Source organism: Stegodyphus dumicola, chromosome 10 (assembly GCF_044657685.1).
Source record: "Stegodyphus dumicola isolate Sdum_Otavi_A_Nest chromosome 10, ASM4465768v1".
Lineage (NCBI taxonomy): Eukaryota > Metazoa > Arthropoda > Arachnida > Araneae > Eresidae > Stegodyphus > Stegodyphus dumicola.
The window spans coordinates 161,123,696-161,146,590 of NC_140777.1; the positions used below are offsets into that span (position 1 = coordinate 161,123,696).

The window sequence follows — 22,895 nt, forward strand, 5'->3', positions numbered from 1 at the left end:
ATTTCATATTGTTATGCATCAGTGTTAGCAGTAATATATCTTTTTTGGTATATGCATGCTATTATACAATTATTTTCTTTTAAAATGAGTACAGTATAGTTTTGTATTTTTGTTTTTTAAAAAAAATTCATTGGGCATTTAGTCAACTGTCAGATGTTACGATTTAAATATTTTTGATTTTTCTGTAGAAGCTAAGCCTTGTTTTTAAGATTGTTTAAGTTTATTAATTTAAACAGCTGTCTGATTTCAAGCCCTGTTTTTAAGAATGTTTAAGTTCATAAATTCATTGCAGCAAAATTGTTTTGTATCCTAATGCTTGTAAAATACAAACTATTTAATCATATTTAACCATACTTGGATAATAGTGAAGTAGATTTTTATAGTTACTTCATTTTGATGATAAATTGAATTTATTATAAGAAGGGAAAAAATTATTTTCATGATTTAGTAGATTTCACCTTTGTTATTGCTGTATTGCATTCAGCTTCCTTCCCTTATTGCACACTTCTTCTATATTCTAAAGTTAGTGCTTTGTTCTGACAAACATAGTAGGTTTAAGAAGAATACTTTTCTGAGATTCAGAGACGAAATGAGCATGTTCAAAATTTGCTTGTTTAACATTCAATAAATTGAGAATCAGTAAGTTTGCTAAATCATCAGAAAAATCTCATAATCAGACAACTGTTTAAATTTTCACAATAGGTTACGTTGTTAATATATATCTTTGGAAGTTGGAATTGCCATAATTTCTATCAATGAGAATCAAACTCTCAACTTTTTCCTTTTTAGACAGATATTGTGATATCATCCCCTTCCTCATCCACCGCCTCATAGAGAAATAACTCCACCTTCTTGTATTTTTAAATATTTATTTTACAAACACAAACTAATACTAAACTACACTACTAATAACTGAAATATATAAAGTAATAAAAGGGAATTTCGGTTTCATTAATGGCTCCCACGAGCCTTCCGTATGACCTCTTTGTTGGTCTCCCTCTTGGAAACTAAACTTTTGGTGCCTCTCCAGACTAAGAGTTAGCGCCCTCTATACATCTTGTTGGTTGGCATCACCCATACATCACACCCCCCATCCAAGATTGAAATAGGGTGAAAGCCTATTGAAATATGACAAATTATGGTGACGTCAAACGAAAGAGTTACTTACCTACTAAGGTCTACAAATCAATCGATACTGAAGTTGAAAGATATATAACACAATACTGATACAGGTTAGTTCTGCACCTACTACAAGACTTCTTCTAAAACTGTAATATATAAATGATTAAAAATTAGTATTCAAACAATTCTAATGCAATAGAATACTTAAAGCGTCTATGATATACTTAAAAGTCTCTAGGAGAGTAGCTGAAAAAGAAACACACACTTAAAAAAATAATAATATTAAGAGTTCATAAATGTCTATGAAAAGTTCTTTCTTTCACATAAGTCACTCAATAGTCTCTAGTCTGGACAACGCATCAGCATTGCTTAACTTAGCACCTGGGCAATGTGAAATTGTAGTATCGTACTTTTGTAATGCTAAAGCCCATCTCTGTAACTTAGAAGATTGTGGTGCGTTCTTCGTGATGAAAGTTAACGGATTGTGATCAGTTATCAGTTCCACAGGTGATCCAAAAATCCAAGTTTCAAACTTTTTCAAGCTCCAAATAACAGCATAAGCTTCCCTCTCGATAGTTGTCCATGCTTGTTGTGTTTTGGTAAGTTTCTGGCTGGCGTAACTAATCAGGTACAACTTTCCGTTTTTCCTTTGAGATAAGCAGGCTCCAACACCTGTTGAAGATGCATCACATTGAATTATAAAAGGTAACCCTGGAACAGGGGTATAAAGACTAGGTGCTTCCATTAGGCATTTCTTTAATTTAATGAATGCTTCGTAGTGTTTTTCTGTCCAGCACAGCTCTTCAGGACTTCTTCTTTTCGTGAGCTCGGTTAATGGATAAGCTGTTTCGGCATAATGTGGAATGTAGTCTCTGTAATTATTACATAGGCCTAGAATGCTTTTCAATTGTTTTTTTGTTTGAGGTCTAGCTAATTTCTGGATAGCCTCCACTTTCTCTGAATCTGTACGATGACTGCCGGAACCGATGATATGTCCTAGATACTTAATATGAGTTTTAGCAAAGGAGCATTTCTTGGGATTTACGGAAAACTAGTTCTAACAGTTTTGAAAAAATGGTGTCAAGATGTACTAAATGTTCATTCCAATTATTTGAATAAACAGCTATGTCATCGACGTAGGCTCGAGCAAAACCTTTGTATTTAGCAAGGGCCTGGTTCATCACTCTCTGAAATGTTGCAGCGGCGTTGCGTAGCCCGAAAGGCATAACTTTAAATTGATACTAAGCTCGATGTGTCTTGAAACATGCTAATTCTTGATTCTCTCTTTCTAATGGCATGGCCCAATAGCCTTTGAGTAAATCAATGCTGGATATCACTTTGGCTTTTCCAATGTAGAATAAGAGCTCTTTAGGATTTTCCATAGGGAAGTCATCTCGTTTCGTTACTGCATTAAGGGATCTCAAATCAACGCAAAGGCAAATATTACCGTCTTTCTTCATAACGCATACAATAGGGTACGAAATTTCAGTGTTGGTTTCTTCAATCAATCCCATTGATAACATTTCTTCGATTTGTTTATCTACTTGAGGCTTCAATGCTTCTGGAATTCGATAACCATATGGCTTCTTCCTTTCATTGTCACTTAATCTTATTTTATGTTCTCCTACTTTGGCAATTTGTACCTTATTTATAAATAAGTTTTCATATTTTCTTAACAAGTTCATCATTTCATTCCTTTTATCATCATCTAAATGACTTAAATTTACTTCGCTAAGATGAAAATGATCAGACTTGTCACTCACACTGGGTGTGGGATGGACTTCTCCTAGTTCTTCTTCATTCTCAAATATTACACCTACTGCCTGTACTTTTGGATTAAATTTTCGAATTTTATTTACATGTACTCTTCTTATTGTACCATCTGTCAGTCTGACTCTGTAAGAATCTGGATTACAACGAGATACTATTTCTGCAGGTCCTATTCATATGGCATATAATTTATTACTGGAATCTGGAATCAGCAGGTACACTTGATCTCCAGGGTTGAATTCTTTATATATAGCCCTTCGATTAGCATATCTTGCATATGCACCTTGTTTCAATTCTGCAGTTATAGATGCTTGCTCTGCTGCTATTTCTAAATTCATCTTTAGCTCCTGTAGATAATCAACAGCACTTTTACCCAATTTTATTGGTAATGGAATTTCTCCTGACCAGGACGATTTTAATACTGACAACGGACCTCTGGCCTCTCTTCCATACATTAATTTAAATGGGGATACTCCCGTAGTACAATTTCGAATTTCGCGGTAAGCGAATAACAGGTATGGTGTATGTTTGTCCCAATTTTTAGAGTCGTTTCTAATGATATGATGAAGCATACGTTTTACAGGGTTGCCACGCTACCTGGAAAAGTCAGGGAATTCGAAAATTGACCAAAATATTCAGGGAAAAGTCAGGGAATTAAGTATTTTTGTCAAAATCTGGAAAAGTCAGGGAAGTTCATACAACGATCCAGCCAAAAAAAGCGATTTTTGCGCCGACGTCGGAAGAGGTAACTTTTTTGGCGAATTATGTATCACGTGAGTGTCATTGGGGTAGCTGGCATAGAGCCAATTTTCGAAGCTCCAATTTGATTGTCTTTTAGAAAGGCAAAGCAACTTTTGGTTTCCAATATTCTCGAGAATCGCATGTGCAGTGCATGAACTAAAGAAAGTACCTGTTCTCGTATAAAACAAAATGGGTTTAATCCTAGTATACGGTACCATGGAGGTTAGAATCAAAGAATATGTATTGTAAAGAAGGAAAACCTCTCTGCAACAGATGTGGCTGTGGCTCCGTTCCATCATAGAGGGAAAACAGCTGTGCATGTCTGATATATCTGTTGCCAAAGCTCGAAACCGGTGTCGAAGTTCGAAGGTCACGTTATCAAGAGTTCATAAAATGAATATCGTTTAAAATTTCTTTAACCATTTGCGCTAAAAAGACGTGCCACGCACGTCAAGATGCTTTTGTCTCAAACCGCGAGCGACGTGAACACGTCGATAAGCATTTATCGCAAAAATGAAAATAACGTGGTGCACACGTCGCCTAACAACGAGATTGTTTATTTCTCGAGTTACAGCTCTGGATTGCACTCGCAGATGCGGAGCGGCGTAAATGAGACACTTTACCGCTTGTTATATTGTAGCGCATGGCACCGCAACCGTGAAGTTTAGTCTTCGCGCAAGTGGTTAAACTCTAAAGGAAAAGAAAATATTTTTTGGCGCAAGTAAATTAATTCATGGATTAGTTATTTTCAGGAAAAAAAAAAAAAAAAAACTACGAAAATCTGTTGTTAAAATTATTGCGAAAAATCCAAGAAGAAACGTCCTTTGATAAAACGTTTCTTCTTGGATTTTTCGCAATAATTTAAAAGCGGATTTTCGTAGTTTTCTTTTTGTCAAAAATCGTTTCTTCTTAACACTTGTTTCTCAATTTCCTGTACACATCACGGAGAGGGAAATTCTGGCCGCCAGGTTCCGTCGCCAAATCCCTTGGCAAATTTTCCCTCCACATTCCAGCGGCGTAATAGCATTTTACTTGTATGGAACCTTTTCTTCTTTACATAGACGTTCTTTGGTTAGAATAATGATGGGATTTGGCGACATCTTGATGCGCAGTAAACGGGTCATTTTGGTCTTGGCGACAATTTTCAAAATCGTGCCAAAGCCTTACCGTATACTAGAATTTTACCGCAAAATCTTTTTAAACCTTTTTTTTTTTCTTTTTAATAAATACCTTGCCATTTTTCAGTAAAATAAAAAAATAGTAATCAGTCATCTACGCTAGCCATGTAATATAACTATATTCGCTAAAATATCGTTGATTATTCTAATTCAATTTTTAAGTAATTATTTTTATGTTATTCATATAATTTAATGTCGCTTCTTCCCTCTAAATTTATTTATTATTAGTAAATAATATTTCCAAATTTCAGGAAATTTTCTCTGGCATAATCCTGAAATTAATTATAGCAGTATGATGACATACCAAATTTAATACAAATTTAATGCACATATTTTTTCCTTATGTATGCTGTGAAATAAATATAAAATACCTCAATTTATTAAAATAGATTTCTTTCTTTCGTTTAGCTGCAGAATGTCTGCAAAAAAAGCCTTATTTTATTCCAGATTGGAAAGATTCTAATTTCAATCTTCAGTGGAGAAAACAACAACTATTATAATTATATTTGTGTTTTCAAGTGTTAAGGTGCCTTTTAAGAACATACCTCACGCAAATTAAATTTACCTAAAATCTAACCTAACTATTTAGGATTGCATTGTGATTTATAAGGACCGGATTAGCCTTGTGTTGAACTGGTGATGATCATGAGTAATAATTAAATAAAAGATACATTTGTTATCCAATATATATATCTTAAATTTTATTAAGTTTCTTAAGTGGAAAACTAAACAAAATTATCAAACAAAGTATATCAAGAATAATTAAGAATAAATGTCCTCTGGGATTTATTAAATAATTAAGTGAATTTGCTACACAATACAAGTAATACCATAATTAATTTACCTCTTAGTACAGCCAACATACATTACGCGGATAGACTGGAATTTTCTTGAAATACACCTGGAAAACCTGGAAAAGTCAGGGAATTTCATTCTCCTGTTTGAGTGGCAACCCTGGTTTTAGAACTTGGTTATACCGTTCAACTAATCCCGAACTTTGTGGATTTCCTGGTGTTGCAAATCTAGGACTTGCTCCTAATCTGGCATGGAATTCTTGTGTTAATTCTGCAACAAAATTGGTACCTTGATCGCTAGCTATTACCCGAGGTATGCCCGTTCTCATAAAGATTTCTGATAATGCGTCACATGTTGATTTTGCTGTAATAGTTCTCAAAGGGACAGCTTCTGGCCACCTAGAATGTTGGTCGACTAAACATAGTACATATTTGTGTTTACGTGCTGATGGAGGTTCAATTGGACCGATTATATCTACATTCACTGTGTCAAATGGAAATTCAGGCCTCTGAACTGGAACTATGGGTATACGATCGTTAGTTCTTTCTCTACTTTGTAATTGACATTCCTTACAAGTTTTACAATATTCTTCTATATCTCGTGACATGTTTGGCCAATAAAATGAATAACGAATCCTTTCTTTTGTTTTTCTCATCCCTAAATGATTTGCAAAAATAGATTCGTGAGCCAATTTTAAAATTTGTTCCCTTCTAACTTTAGGTAATACCAATTGACTAACTTCTTCTCCGGAAATTCTTTCAGTATGATAAATCAAGTCATCCATTAAAAAATATTTATTTTTATTTCTTTGCGCATTTTTATAGATACTGCGTAATGTCTCACATTCCCTTTGCTGTTGTTTAAAAATACTGGCATCTGAATGTTGACCCACCCCACTTTCGTTTTCGCACTGAATGCAACTTATGACTAAATCTTGCTCTCCTCCTGTCATAAATAAATCAGCGCGGCTTTCGCCTTCGAATTGTTTTGACTCATGACTCCTCGTTTCCGGTATCTGCGATGGAGACACTGTGCCGCAATCACGATTCGCGCTAAGCAGATGAGCTTCAGAGGTCAATAAATCATAAACATTTGGAGTAATTACGCAGGGAATATGAAGTTTTTCTGTTAAAGCTACTAATACTTCGACAGGTTTCAATAAATTAGGATTATCAGTATTTTTGATGGATAGAGGGATTCTAGCCACTTTAGCTGATATGGTTTCTCCGAATGTCGAAATTAGGTCAATATTACAGTTGTTCTCAATAGAGAAATTTGATATGTGTTTCGGATTTATAACAGAAATTTCAGCACCTGAATCAATTATGGCTTGGATTTCGTTACCTGCAACGCAAATATTTACTTTTTGCAATGGTTGCGTAAAACTTTCATTTGACAAGCATGAAGATCCGATTTTTGCTGTTACTTTATCACTAGTATTTTTCTCTGGTGTTTCTTTTTTTAGAGTAGGGTTTTGTGTTACCGATTTGTTTCTTTGTGGACAAGATTTAGCGAGATGCGTTAATGTTTCACATATGTAACAGTCTTTAGGTGGATATTTATTTTTATTTATGTTGCTTCTCATATGAGGCGGAATATATTTCTATTCTCTTGAAGAGTGGGACGATTTAGCTATGTTTTCATTAGTGTTAAAAGTGGTTTCGTTTAACGATTTACCTTTGTTTACAAAATACAAGTCAACTTCTTTAGCTAAATCCTTAGGTTTTAACCAATTTTCTCCGGTTTTAATATTAATGTAAGTTGCCGTTTCTTTGTCTAACGTTTGGAAAAGTTTGTCGGAAATCATTAGTTGACAAAGTGCATCAAAGTCATTAACTTCACGTAACTGACAGTAATACTGGAAATTTGCAGACAGTCTAGAAGCGAACTGAACATGTGACTCTTTAGGATCGCGTCGTGCTCTTCGGAAATTCATTAAACATTCATAAGCAGTTGGCTGATATTCTTTTAATACTAGTTTTTTAATGGTTTCATAACATTTTAGTTCTTCATCATTAGTGTAAAATAATATATTAGTTGCCTTATCCCCTAAAATGTTAATCAAAATTTCGGATTTGAGCTCCTGTGGTACATTTTTAGTTATGAATGCTCTCTCTAATGTTTGAAAAAACAAATTGAAATTTTCCGATCTTCCCGGAACAGGAATAGTTAACGTTTTAACACTCTTTATCAAATTTTCTAAATAATTTCCAAAACCTGTAATCATGTCTTTATCTGCGCGAGATCCATCTTTAACTGTATTCTGACTTCTAACTTTTTCTAATTCTAATTCTTTCTCTAGCTGCACTAATTTTAATTTTTCAAGTTCAACCTTTTGAGCTTCTAAGGCTAACTGTGTATCCCTAGCTTTTATTTCATTTTCTTCTCTAATTTTTCTTTCCTCAACTATTGAGTTTAATAATCCAATTACAAATTCTGGATCATCTTTAAATATTTTACTGTCCTCAATTTTACCTTTTAGTTGAACCACTGTTAAACCAACAGTTTGTGTATCTTCAATTTCACCAAGAAGGTTTACTAAGTCTTCTTTCTTAGTATTCTTATACATTTTAATTTATATATATCTTACACATGTATATATATATCTTCAATACATCTATACTTTGAGTAAATAAAATCAAAAGCTTCCTACCTGCTTCTCTTGAAGTTTCTCTACCGTCATCTAAAGCTCTGGTTCTCATAAAGAGAGCGTGTGATATCATCCCGTTCTTCATCCACCGCCTCATAGAGAAATAACTCCACCTTCTTGTATTTTTAAATATTTATTTTATTAACACAAACTAATACTAAACTACACTACTAATAACTGAAATATATAAAGTAATAAAAGGGAATTTCGGTTTCATTAATAGCTCCCACGAGCCTTCCGTATGACCTCTTTGTCGGTCTCCCTCTTGGAAACTAAACTATTGGCGCCTCTCCACACTGAGAGTTAGCACCCTCTATACATCTTGTTGGTTGGCATCACCCATACATCACAGATATTTTTGTCATTGGAGCAAACAGGATCACTTTGTGGTCATCTCTGAAAATGCAAAACTTTGGAAATGTAGATATTACACTGTTGAGTCTGTTGTATGGAGATGCATGTTTGTAATGGAGAATAATATCAGAATTCTTCTTAATCAATAGACCTTCCCATGTTGTTTTAACACACAAGTATGTACTTTTTAAAATAAAAAAGTATAAAAATTATTAAAAACTGTTAACCAAATTGAATCAGAGCTGGCCAGAACCTTTTGCTTGTGGCTTAATCTTATTTCTTGATGATTATTGGTAGCGTCGATTAATAGATTAATATGCTTATATTCAAACTGCATTGCAGGTTGTTTCAGTAGGATGCATGTAATTTGAAAAGTCATAGGAATGTTATGTTCACATAATTGAAAATGCCATGAATTTATTAACATGACAATATAGGACATTTTAAAAATCTAATTCCTAGATTTATTAAATGAACAGATGTTAGAATTAATGTGCCATATCCTTTCTGCAAGCAAACAAGATTAATATAATGGATTACATCAAGATAATTATTTTTGAGAATTGACTTTTATGTAAAAATTCCTACTCAGTTATTTAGTTTTTATCAGTGATTAGAGAAAGCATGGTAAAAAATTGGTACTTAAATATAGCATTTGAGACTAACAAATGAATTTTTAATTTTGAAATAGCCTCAACATATGTTAATGAAAAATTGCGATATAACTTATATGCATGACTTCATCTGGAAAGATCTGCAGTTTTTTCTCATAAATACAAATAAAGAAGTACAGAAATGTAAGAAACTTTCATTGAATCACGTAAAGCACCATTCTGTTCTGTGACCTTTTGCTATCTCTCCAGCAGATGGAAAATTCCTTTTTTCCTTCTTTGTACAAAGGAAGTATTGTAATCGTGAAAAATTTCCTTTATCATACATCAATGAAAATATCCATTTCAATCACTCTCAAAACCATTTGAATGATGTTTTTGCATGACATCTGTATGTATGGACACAATAAAGGACTGTTTTTGCCAAAAAAAAAAAAAGGATTGTAAATTTGATTTAAATTGGATTCAGAAAAGATTTTATTCCTTGATGTCTGTAAGTATGTACACATGTATGTATCTCGCAAAACTCAAGAATGAGTAGCTATAGAACTTTGAAATTTTGTGTCCAGGTTGTACCACAAATGTTGCGACAAACTTCTAGGAGAGGTAGGGCACATCATAAGGATTACGAATTGCATAGGAACCTGTACTCCAGGAGTAAGTGGTAGCAGAGATAGAAGATGGGAAAGTAAACAAGAGAGTGAATAATTTTAAACATTCATTGGTCATGAATACAAATGGTGTTTTGACACTTTGAATGTTACAACAGATGCTCGAAGTTTGCACCATCTCAAACACTCCAGGAGTTTCTTTGATTGCAGCAGCTGCGCGGGCAATTCTTCCCACAAGATCCATTTCAGACACAACAGGATCGTGATAAACGACACTTTTGATGGCTTCTCACAAAAAGAAATCAAGGCTCTATAAATCCGGTGAATGTGGAGTCAGGGAACTGATCCACCACACCCAATCTATCAATGTGGGAATGAGCTGTTCAAATGGCTACAAACATCCATTCTAAAATAAGTCCACTTCTTTAATGACCCGTATTTGCATAAATTTTGATGCAGATATGCAAACAAACTGGTGTGATTGATGTCTGTCGGGAAGGCATTCTCAACAAATGCATGCAGTGGCTCGTCCATTACCTTCACAGAGTTGCCAACTCTCCCGATTTTCGACCGCTCTCCCCAATTTACAATATATTTCTCCCAACTTTTTCTTATTCTTAAAATTTCTCACGATTTTTATGGAACTTGGCTTAATACTTTGTTATATGAACAAAAAAAAGTGATTTTGGATATCTGAAAGCAATTGAATTTTCTCTAGATTATATCTAAAACAAAACCTTGGGAATTACATAACTTTTGAGAGCATATATGTATCCAGAAACGTCATTCTCAAATGGGCATCGTGCTCCACTGCGTGTCACCTGGCATATATTAACCAATGAGGACAGAGCAAGCTGTTATTTGGATATTCTTTAGTTATTTGGGTCATTTTGTCCTGAGTTGTGTGAGTACATGTGCCTTCGGAAAATAGTTTAAAAATTATCATCTTTTGTTATGTCTGCGAGAAAGGTGAAATACTCGTGTACGTTTCAAAAATCGTACACAGTTGACTTTCCTTCCATTATTTCCTCAAGGAAATGTAATAAATTTGCGATGTGTACTGCCTGTCATTGCGATTTTTTGATTTTGCATGGTGGAAGGGCAAATGTTCTCAAACATGTGCATACACAAAAACACAAGGACATGAGTTGTTTTGAAAAAAACGAAAAATTAAATTTTTCTTCGGAAACAAAGGACCAAAACGTTATTAATGCAGAATGTCTGTTATCTTCCTTTTTACTGGAGCACAACCTGCCACTGAATGCATCGGATCACGCTGCAGGTTTATTTAGAAAAATGTTACCCGATAGTGAAATCGCTATGAATTACTCAAGTGCAAAAACCAAAACAGTGCAATTGTTAAAGAAATGGATTTGAAAAATAAATCTTCAGTTATTGATTGCATTAAAAAAACAGCTCCGTTCTGCCTCTCTACGGATGGAAGCAATAATACCGATTTAAAACTGTATCCAATTGTTGTTTCTTTTTTTAATCCAGAGTTTTCAGAAAATGAGTGCAGTTTACTTTCTGTCCTCACTTTAGAAGGGCATTTGACAGGCTTTACTATAGCACAGCTAATTATTAAAACTTTAAAAGAAAATGCAGTCTCTCTTGATAATTGCTTAGCACTTGGTGCCGATAATGCACCAGTATTGGTAGGCTTGAAGACTGGTGTTGCAGACATTTTGAGAAAGGAAAATTCAGATTTGCAGATTATGAGGTGCACCTGTCACCTCTTAAATTTAGCAGCTGAAAAAGGGGCAGCTTCTTTACCAATAAATGTGGATGAACACATTGTTGATATTTACTATTATCTTGAAAGGAGTTCTAAAAGGAAGGAAAAACTGAAACATTTCCAACATCTGCATAACAGCAGTTTACAATTAGAAAACTTGGCTGAAGTTATAAAATCAGCTGGGATTGACACTCAGTGGAGTTTAATTGGAAAACTAAAAGATGCTGATGGAATTTTAAAATATAGTGAACTGTCTAGAAGTATGTTGGCCATCTTGACAGTTCCCCATAGTAATGCAGAGTGTGAGAGAATTTTCAGTGTTGTTGCGAAACCAAGGACTAAATTTAGATCTAAAATTAGTGATGACACATTAGAAAAACTTTTATTAGCGAAAGCAGGCCTACGTGGCAATTACTATGAACAAAACTATGAAGTTTCTTTCTTAAAGAAAGCAAAATCTGCCACTGTTTATAACATTTGTACGAAAATTGATTAAAGTTTTTTTTTTTTTTCGTTTTCTTAAACGATGCAAGTAATAAAAATATGTTTTATGTGTAAGGTATTTTTGTGTTGCTTGCATTTAAGAATTAATTACTATTTAAAGGTAATTCATTATTAAAAACTATACTTTCATCGTTTAAAAAGTCTTTTTAATTTTATTTCCCGATTTCTTAAAAAAATCTCCTGATTTTTGTGTGTCATAGGTTGGCAAGTATGCCTTCAGCTATTCCATACACTAAGCACATGTCTGCTAGCTCGCCGTTCGTGTAGTGTTCCATGCTCTTCGAATGGTGGCTACTGCCCAAATGAGGTAATCCTCACTTTCCTCTAGTACTATCCTGTAGAGCACCCCCTGGTGGTGTACAGTGACATTTCTGGGCCATGGGTTCATATGCAGTTCTTAATCCTTATGATGTGTCGTACCTCCCCTAGAAGTTTGTCGCAACATTTACGGTACACCCTGTATATCATTGTTTTAATATAGGTATTTTGACACAAAATCGAACTTTTTCTGAAATGACATGCCAGTTGTTTTCCATATTTCGATTCTACAATTCAAATTATGCCAAACTGCCAAGTTTTGTAAAAATCGCACAAGTACTTTTTAAAAATTTAGCTCTCAAAATTTTAGCTCCTCAATGTTAATTTGTGTATATTTATTAATATCTCTTTTTTTTTTTATTAAACTTGCTTGATTCTTTCTTCCTTAGTTCAAAATTTAGACTTAATCCAAATAAAATTCCCACTTTTTTATTATTTATTAAAAAAATTTTCAAACACATTTTTGTATTATAACATATAAAATTTTTAACATCATCTTAAAATAGATGCATAGCTGCAAAAAATTAAAGTTTTTTTATTCAAAATTTCCTAAGATATACGTGAATTTACATTTTGCCGCATTTTGAAATTTGGTGTATTTAATGTAAGCGATAATAACGGAAATGTGGTTCATGCACTTTTTTAAAATTATTTGAAAGAATGAACGATGGACGTTTTTTTTTCCCTCTTGTGTACAATGAAAGAAAAGGAAAGTAAGTAGGTTACTATAAATTAAGAATTCTGTCAAGTGAATTATTCTTAGCAGAAATTGAAAAAATGCTCCAAGATAAATTTTTTAATTTCTCCATAATTTCTCACCCAAAATTACAAAAATTTAATATTGTTGGAAATGTCCAGGTGTGGTAAGATCATGGACCTTATAAGAGATAGACTAACCCAGTGGGCGGGGCGCGCGTCACCGACATGTCGGCAAGAAAGAGCAGAGACGATCTGGTTTACTTTAACACTGAAACCTATGGCGTTTGTATCACATAACTCTTTTTAATTACTAAATGTCATACATTGTATAGTGATGAGATTATGAAAGCCACAGTTTTTTCCAAATAGGATTTAATATATCTCATTAAAGCACTTTTTACTGCATTTCGCGAATTTTTTTTTCCACGCGTAATTCTTGCACAATTTTACTTTGGTAAAACAGTAAAAACTCTAAGCACAAAATTTATGAACTTAATTTTGTGTAAAAATAAAGTAAAATTAAATAAGTTTGATAGTACGCGATGCATTGAAATAAATAATGTAAAATTAAACAAGATGAGATAATTTTTTTTTTTTAAATTTAATGAACATTTTCAGGCAGTGATTTTCTAAACTATAATAACATTACAAAACGATCATATTTATTTGATTATATGATCATTAAATTATTAACATTAAAGTGGATTAGTTATTTTAATAATTCATAAAATTCAGAGCATAAAATTTTCTGAGCGTAATGAAGGAAAAAAAAAAAAAAAAGATAAAATAAAATCTAGAAACTCTCTTTTTTTAAAGTTTTGTGTGTTACCTATATTTATTGAATATCATGTTCTTCGCCCGTAAACCACATACATTTGAAAACAGCATATCTTTAGAATTTCTGCGCTGGAGATAAAACTGTTATTTTCCGTACAGTGCTCGCTCTGAACTCGTTGAGTTTGTTAATCAAAAATTCGTTAAAGTTTTACAAAATATGAAATAGATTAAAACAAATTAAAAATTCGGCCGTCCAGATGCCTATGTTCGGGTGGAGGATTACATTATTCAAAATTTGATGGCTCTCTAGATACTGTCGTTTTTGTCACAGTGCAAGAAACATACATGTATTCATGCAGATTCTTCATTATTTAATTTTTTTTTACATATAATACAGGGTGATAATATTTGGTAACAACAATTTGCAAGGAAACACTGACATTTCTAGTAAAACAGTGCAAAATGCTGCATCGAAACTAACAGCCTTTCTAGGCTACCGCCCCTTTGGGCTAATAAATTAAAGGCCTCATTCAATTGAAACGGCGATGATCGCTCAAACAGCGATCGTTGTATCCAGCATTAGCGATCACTTTTGAAAACAAGTGATTTTTCGTATTCATTTGAAACACTTCCCTACCAGTCGAACTCGTAGGGGTTGCCAGAGGTTACTTGATGCGCGATGCTGTTTGTCACGTGGTCAGAAGTTGCATTTGTTTCGAAATAACCAATGAAAGAGCTACCAGATGTGCAGGTTGACTCCTTGTAACCGTTCTTTAGGGTTGCAGTTCATGTTTGGTGTGCCATCTTTGGCTTTTCAGCGCTATTGTTTCAAAGTTTTATCTATGAAAATTCTTCAAAGGTATTATTTTATTTTAATTCCTTTATGAAAACAGCTAACCTAAAAGACACATTCCATTCACATAAATCATATACATGTGAAAAATATAGGTCAAGTAAGTTTTGCTTACTGAAAAAAAAAGGATTCAAAAGACCTTTTAAAGCAAAAGAAAAGAAAAATGTACCTAGTTCTATTAACAACTCAAAAAATACAATGTAATATATTCTAAAAGGAAAATTATATAATACACGATGTAGATTACATATATTTAATAAATACATAAAACTCGATAATGACTCTAATGTTCATAACTATATAATAAACACCAACACATATCACTTCATGGTACATAACACTGCTATGAAAGGAAGAAATTTTAATTAGAAACATACCTTTTATATTTATTTGATAACATAGACGAATAAAATATAAAGATGACAAGAAGTTATGAAAACACATTATGCAACTTAAGAAACAGTAAGAAGCCTTTTAAGTTATTGCAATATCATAAAGCACTGATTAGGAAGTAAATATCACTTTTTCATTCTTTTACATCAGTAATACTTTTTTCATTAAAAACTTTAGCAGTGAAAGCCAAAACAGATTTATTATTGGCGCCTCTGATGCAAGGTCACACAAAAATAAACTTGATTTAGCAAATTTCTAAAACATTAAAATCAAAAATAGTAAATTACAGTAACATATATTATTAAATTATTTTAATTACACATAAAAAATTGTCTGAATTAAATTAAGAATCACTGACTAAGCTTGTACAGCATTTTAAAACATATTTTATGTTGATTCGTTGGAAATAAATTGACAGCAATCGCACTTAAATGAAAGAGCTGGAAATACAATCTACATGATGTATAAATACAGTCAAAATTATTCATTAAATACTTAAATTGATGCTTACCTTCTTCAAAATGAATATGAATACGATATATTAATGTTACTTTAAGGGAAACATTATATAATGCATAATTTCAATCATATTATCCAATGTTTACTTTTTTTTTTTTTTTACATTGGAGGCCGACTGACAGATTTGGCGACAATATATTAAGGTAAAAAAATAACATATGATTTTAAACCATGAATCCCGCATTAAAATTTAAATAAAAAGTGCACTTCATAGTTATAATCATGCACAAAATTGAAATCAAATGTATAATATAATTATTTAAACTTTGTCCTTTTGCGATAATAACAATAAAGAAAATCACATCAGCATCTACTTATCGTCGTCGGTATCTGTGTATTGACTATACACATTCTGATATTCATTTTGTACATATCAATCAGTTTGTCATTAATTAGCAATACTTAAATGATAATACACATTTCGCTGAAACATGAACACTTATTTTTTTAACAATTATGAAACCATACAAAGCTGAACTTACTTCAAAAGCGCACGGTCTTGCGATCGGAATCTATTCCAATGGACAAGAATTAATTACCCATTTTCTTCGTATTTCTTCATTTCTCGGGAAATAGAACATACTAAATTTATTTCTGGAACGATATGAATAATTTGATGCAGTGCATCCACGCATATTTCTCTGAATAGGTAGCAATCCATCAACACAAATGTAAACAACACAACGCTAAATCTATGCCACTAGCAACAAGTGCACTTAATTTGGATACAACACAGATGATGTGTCGGCTGCCCTTGCTAGGATCCTTATACACCCTATACTTTGATATAAGTTGCTGCTCACTCAGCAGATCTAAAGCATTTTCTTTAGCACACTTGATTTCTGTCCTCGTGAAAGCACAAACAACACAGCCGCCATATTGATTTGATCGTTTTTCGCCGCGGAATGATGGGTTCCAAGTGATCGCTACGAGAACGAGCGATTGCGAGCTCAGAGTGATTGTTGCGTTTCAATTGAATACTAAAACAGCAAAATCAATCGCAACTGATGACGTATTACGACTAACGATCACTAAATGTTTCAATTGAATGAGGCCTTAAATTAACAGTAAATAAAAAAAAATCTTGTACAGAACTAAAAATAAATTAAAAAAATAATCACTATAAAATACAAGCAAAATTAATTATCACGGTTAAATACAATTTTAATATTAGAATTAAATGTATAAAAATTTTTAAGGAGTCAAAAGTGTTTATCACTATGATGTATTATGAAATATAATTGAAATAAAACTCCTTTATAGAAATTGTGCTATAATACTCATCTATAATTTTAAAAAAGCAGCACAATTTAGAATTTTAAACAAAACTTTCAAAAATTTGTTTTTAATATTTTAGTATTTTTTACTTATTTACACCAATAAAAAGCATAAAAATTGCAAGAGAAAATTGCTTGTTTGAAATTTTCTATTAGTTCAGATTTAAATTATTATTTTCTAAAAGAAGAAGTTACCCTTGCAGCATAGGAGAAGCTAAAAAAAAATCCAGTTCTGAAAGAATGCAATAGATTTATAATTATTTGGAATGTTAATTATGCTTGATAAATATGCTAAATTTTTAAAAATCACTCTCAATTTCAAAAATAAAACTATGTAGAAATTCTAATTTGTGAAATGTGGTGCTACAACCAGCTTTTTCTTGACAATTATACACGCTGCAATAGGCAACCAATGTTAAATTTCGGCAAGTCGTCCCTACTCCTACGGATGGGATCAAGGTGACAGCCGTTTGGGTTAGTCTATTTCTTATAAGGTCCATGGGTAAGATGGCTTCCCCCACAAAGCAGTTTTAGGGTTGCTATAAAATGGCATAAGAAGGCAAGGTTAACACATTTGACGCGAAATCGTCCATTTGGCTATATTTGGCGATATGCCATGGATGGATGGAGCACCTTCTGGAATGAATTTTTACCGGTTTAGCCCAGAATGTTCTTGAACACAAGCCGAAAGCTATGTAAATCCTGCTGGTTTGCAGTTACTGAGAGTGCCTCATCTAGAGGGCGAGATAGTCTCAAGTTATTCAGTCCGTGCGCAGTCGATTGAGTTGACAGCCAGACAGCGAGTACCGAGTGGGTCGTCGAGTACATCGAAAGAGTCTCTTCGTATATCGTGGTTAGTGCATCATCGAGAGAGCGTGTTTGCTCTGGGAACAACTAAACCGAAGAGTCGGGAGCTGTGCTCTGTGTGTCGTCGAGTGCATCGCGAGTTGTAGCGTGGAGAGTCTCGAGAGTACGTGGAGTTCTTAGAACGACCGAGCAGAGTCAGGAGCTGCACTCTGGTGCTTTGCAGTCCTTAATTTTAATCATCTGAAATTTCTGTCTGTTTTTACGATTGCCATTTTGAGTGTGATTTAGCATTTTGGAGGAATATTTTTGGCGATTCACTGACGTATCTTTTGAATGGGTTCATGGGTTATAATTTGTTTCTATTTCTCATATAAGAGTGAGGGTATACTTGAGGTTCTAAGCAAGAAGTGAATCATAAGCATAGCAAAATTTATTTTTTTCTAATAAAGAGCCCTTAAACAACTTTTCGCTTTTGGGAATGTGAATTCTTTTATTAAACAGTTCTAAATTTGGCGACTTATCAACATTTTGGCGATTTTAAGATCAGCTTCTATAGATAATTTTTAATTCCGAGATCTGAGAATTTTTTGATGACTTTTTTTTAAACATCGTAACATTGATAAATTTCATTAAAATATTGGTAATATATTGAAATTATATTTAAAAAATAACATTAAGGAAAAAATTTTATTTTTCCGCTGTCATATTATAAAGTTTCATTTTGGCAGCTTATTATACAATATTTTGAATCTGAAAAATAAACAAAGTATAATACTATAAAGCACAATTTACGAAACAGCTTTTAGCAAAAGCAAAATTAGCTATGTAATTAATTAAAAATGTCTTTTTTTTTAATTTTTTCATATTAATATTTTTTTCATGTAATTGTCTCAGAGTATTTAGAATTCTCAGAATATGCATCAGTTTTTCTCTGTAAAATTAATTTTACACTTTTTCCGTCCCCCTTTTTTTTCCAAACTATTTCTGACCTTTCACTGTTACAAAATTGGTAGGGATAATTTTTTTTTTTAGGATTTTAGACATTGCAGTATGAAAAGTTTAGAAGGATTTGAAGGCAAGATTTATAGAGCCACGATTCTAGAAGATATGAGAAATATGTGACAAAATGAAAAATGTCTCCATGGTATCAATATGTAATTGATTTATTTTATGGAAAGTTTGCAATGAATTTCTTACTTTTTGGAGAACGTCTGGAAGAACAATGAAAACGTAATATTTGAATGCTTTACTTCTGATACTAGAATCTTAACATGTTTATCTTCTCTTTATTTTCTCTACTTTTCACTAGACACAAGCATGGAAAATATCAAAAATGCTTCTAACGTACCTGCCAACTTTTACGAATTTTTCGTAATTTTTACGAAAATGCTTTTGTTTTTACGATTTTACGATCGTAATCCATTTTTTACGATTTTTTTCCTTTTAAGTGTTTTTAGTGATTTTTGTCGAAATTTTAGAATTTTTCGCCAATTGCATCGTGTTTCACCGCCAACTACCGACTACTTCGAATCCAGTAACCTGCGGTTTCTCCCAACTCTCCGCTTAACCAGCCAATCCAATGCCCTGAACTTGTTTCTCCCACTCTTTTCTTTGTGGGTGCCAGATTATTTTTTTCGCGTTCGCTTCAGCAGCAAGGGAATTACTCAGCAAGTGTGGATTGTCGCTTTTTTTTTTTTTCCATTTGCACGTGCTACGAATTTTCTTAATACGTCGTTGTTACGAAATGAGTTAAAAAAAACCCGTACTCTCAATATTTTCGGCCTGCCTTTAAAGCTGAATTTCCAACAATTAAAGAATCCTTCAAAGGAAATAACTATGCATTTTGCAACGTGTGCGTGTGTGACTTCGTAATAAGTCACGGTGGAAGAAGCGACATTGTGAAGCATATTAAGTCTAAAAAGCATGAATTTAATGCTTCGGCTTCGACAACGTCAAAGAAAGTGGATGATTTTTTTTTTCAAATTCGGCTACGAATTCCGTTGCCGGTGTCATTTTGGCAGAGTGTTTGTTTACTGCATTCCTTATCGAACACAACGTACCGCTAAGCGCTGCCGATCACGCAGGTCAACTTTTCAGACGGATGTTTCCCGACTCCAAGATTGCTCAGAAATATGCTTGTGCTCGCACGAAAACATCTTCTATTGTGAACGAAATTGCTTGCTATGCACAAAGTAAAACGATAGCTGCACTCCAGAATTCAGCATTTTCGGTGTCAATTGATGGCAGCAACGACAGTTATTGGAAGCTTTACCCCATCGTTGTCACATATTTCTTTGATGTTTCTAATGAAATGAAAACTCATCTTTTGCGTCTTCCATTGTTAAATGGAGATGCTACGGGGGAAAATATTGCCTCCTTGGTAATTAATGAGTTGAAACAACTTAACATCCCAATATCAAACTGCATTTCATTTGGTGCAGATAATGCTCATGTGAGAAAAAGGGTGTAGCCTCTTTCCTCAAAAAAGAACAAAATGAATTAATTATTATTGGATGCCCATGCCACTTAATTAATTTGGCAGCAGAAAAAGCTGCAGCTTCTTTACCATTAAATATTGACCAGCTTCTGATTGATGTGTTTTTCTTGTTGGTATGCATATAGTGATGGACTGTCGCCAATAGCACGATAAACTGTATGAACTGGAAACCCTGAAAAAGAGTTGTGTAACTCGCTTATTCTTTATACTTACTTTTCTCACTCCTTCAGGAAAGGGACAGTGACATTCTCTATAATATAACTCACTTTTTTCAATATGTATTTGGAATACTAACGAATTTTTATCTATTTTTTATGTATTAAGAAAGAATGTGTTTTGTGATCTTACAATTTCCGTCTACACCTATTTTGGATTAGGAGTTAATTAGGTATGATCTCGCTTGATGCTGCACTGGATAGAAGGTAAGAAGAATCATTTTGCTCTCTATTTTTTATTAATTTGTTGTGAAATTTCGAAATTTAATAATTTAAGGCTATAAAATGTTTTACAACAAAAGATTATGAGACTGATGAAAAGATCATAGCTAATTAAATAATAAAAAAAGGGGGAAAAATTATAAAAGCTAAACTGTAGTTTCATATTAAAACCGAAAATAAACTTTTCGACTATACAAAAATGTTGAATTCAAGTCAAATGCAAATTGCAAAACTGAATTTCAGCAATTACTCAACATGGAAATTCTAAATGCAAATGCTACTAATAAAGGAGGATCTTTACGATGTAATCGAAGATGTACCTCTAAACCCTTTTACAGAACAATGGAATAAACGGGATCGGCGATATTGCGCGATGATAAATTTATTTATCGAAGACAGCCAAATAATTCACATTAAACATGAAACTACTGCTAAAGCCACCTGGGAAAAACTCAGGCAGGAACATGAAAGGCTAATCTTTCAAGTAAACTATTTCTTTTGCGAAAGCTTTAACAGTTTGAAACTTGAAGAAGATGGAAATATGCAAACACATATAAGTACATTACTGGAGTTAGTCGATAAACTCAAATCAGTAGGTGAGAACATAAAAGACGAACACGTTTTGGCACTTTTGCTTTGTTCAATGCCTAGTTCTTACGATACGCTCATTACGGCTCTTGAAGCCAGAGTAGAATTGGAACTGAATCCAGAATTCTTAAAAGGAAAATTAATTGACGAATTTAACAAGAGAGTTGAAAATAATTCATCAGATTCAAAGGCATTTAAAGCCTCATTTCAAAACAAGACAAAGAGAGAAAAGTTTTGCTCATATTGTCATAAAAATAACCATTTTAGATCAGAGTGTTATCATCTAAAATCGAAACAAAGAAATGAACCGCTCCAAAACTCAAAGAAAACATACGTGGATTCTAAAACATGCCAAGCAAAGAATGTTGGTAATCGAAGCCAGATGTGACAGCGTCGCTCTGTCTATTAACTACACCGTACATAAATCATCCGAGAGTTTTATTTTCGACAGCAGAGCAAGTAATCACCTGGTAAATAATAAGAAATATTTCACGGAATGTAAACCCATAAATCCGTCAGATATTATAACTGCAAATGGGCAGTGTATTAAATCAACGGCGATAGGAACTGTCCGTTTTAAAATATTAAATGCTAAACAAAAAATAACTGAAGTTCTCTTATCAGAAGTTTTATACGCTCCTGAATTAGAAACGCATTTAATCTCAATTAAGAAAATAACGAAAAAAGGACTTTCGGTTCTGTTTGAAGGAAATAAATGTATGATCATGAAAGGAGATCAGATTATTCTAGAATGTCATGCAACTAATAATCTTTACGAAATTAAACCAATAGACAGGAATAATGAACCATCGGCTCATGTAGCATTTCAGTGCAAAAATGAGAACTGTGTTCAACTTTGGCATAGACGCCTCGGTCACAGAAACGATGATGCAATCAAGCAACTTGTAAACAAAGAACTCTCTGAAGGAATTAAACTAGATAACTGTAAACATGATACCAAATGCATTCAGTGCATAAAATGTAAACTAACTGATTTTCCGTATCCCAAAGAATCGAAATTCAGAGCATCTAAGCCACTCGAACTTGTTCACACTGATGTTTCAGGACCAGTACAAACACCATCTGTCAGTGGATACCTATACTTCGTACCTTTTATTGATGATTACAGCAGGTTCACAATGGTTTACCTAATGAAAAAGAAAAATGAAGTAATTTCTAAACTAAAACAATTTATTGCTCTTACAAACAATAAATTCGGGAGAAAGGTAAAAACGCTAAGAAGTGATAACGGTGGTGAGTACACAAGTAAGGAACTTGAAGAATATCTTATAAAACATGATATAAATCACCAGCTTACTGTACCGTATTGTCCAGCACAAAATGGAGTAAGTGAGCGCAAAAAATAGGTCTTTGATGGAGATGACAAGATGTCTTTTAGCTGACTCAGGTCAACCTCACAGATACTGGGCCGAAGCAGTGCTGACTGCAAATTATTTACAGAATCGTATGCCTACAAAACCAAATGCAAAAACTCCATACGAATTATGGAATAACAAGAAACCCAACCTCTCTCATCTGAGGACTTTCGGGTGCAAGGCTTTTGCTTACATCCATAAATCTAAAAGAGGTAAATTGGATGATACTGCTATAGAAGGAATACTCGTCGGCTACAACAGCAGAAGTAAAGGCTACGGAATT

The 22,895-nt window shown here is 33.3% G+C and overlaps 1 protein-coding gene across 10 annotated transcripts in view; it reads left to right on the forward strand.

The window, feature by feature from the left end:
• Positions 1–22,895, forward strand: part of LOC118187598 (putative ATP-dependent RNA helicase TDRD12) — a 342,589-nt gene that overhangs the window by 123,024 nt on the left and 196,670 nt on the right. The gene's annotated exons all lie outside the window — the stretch shown is intronic.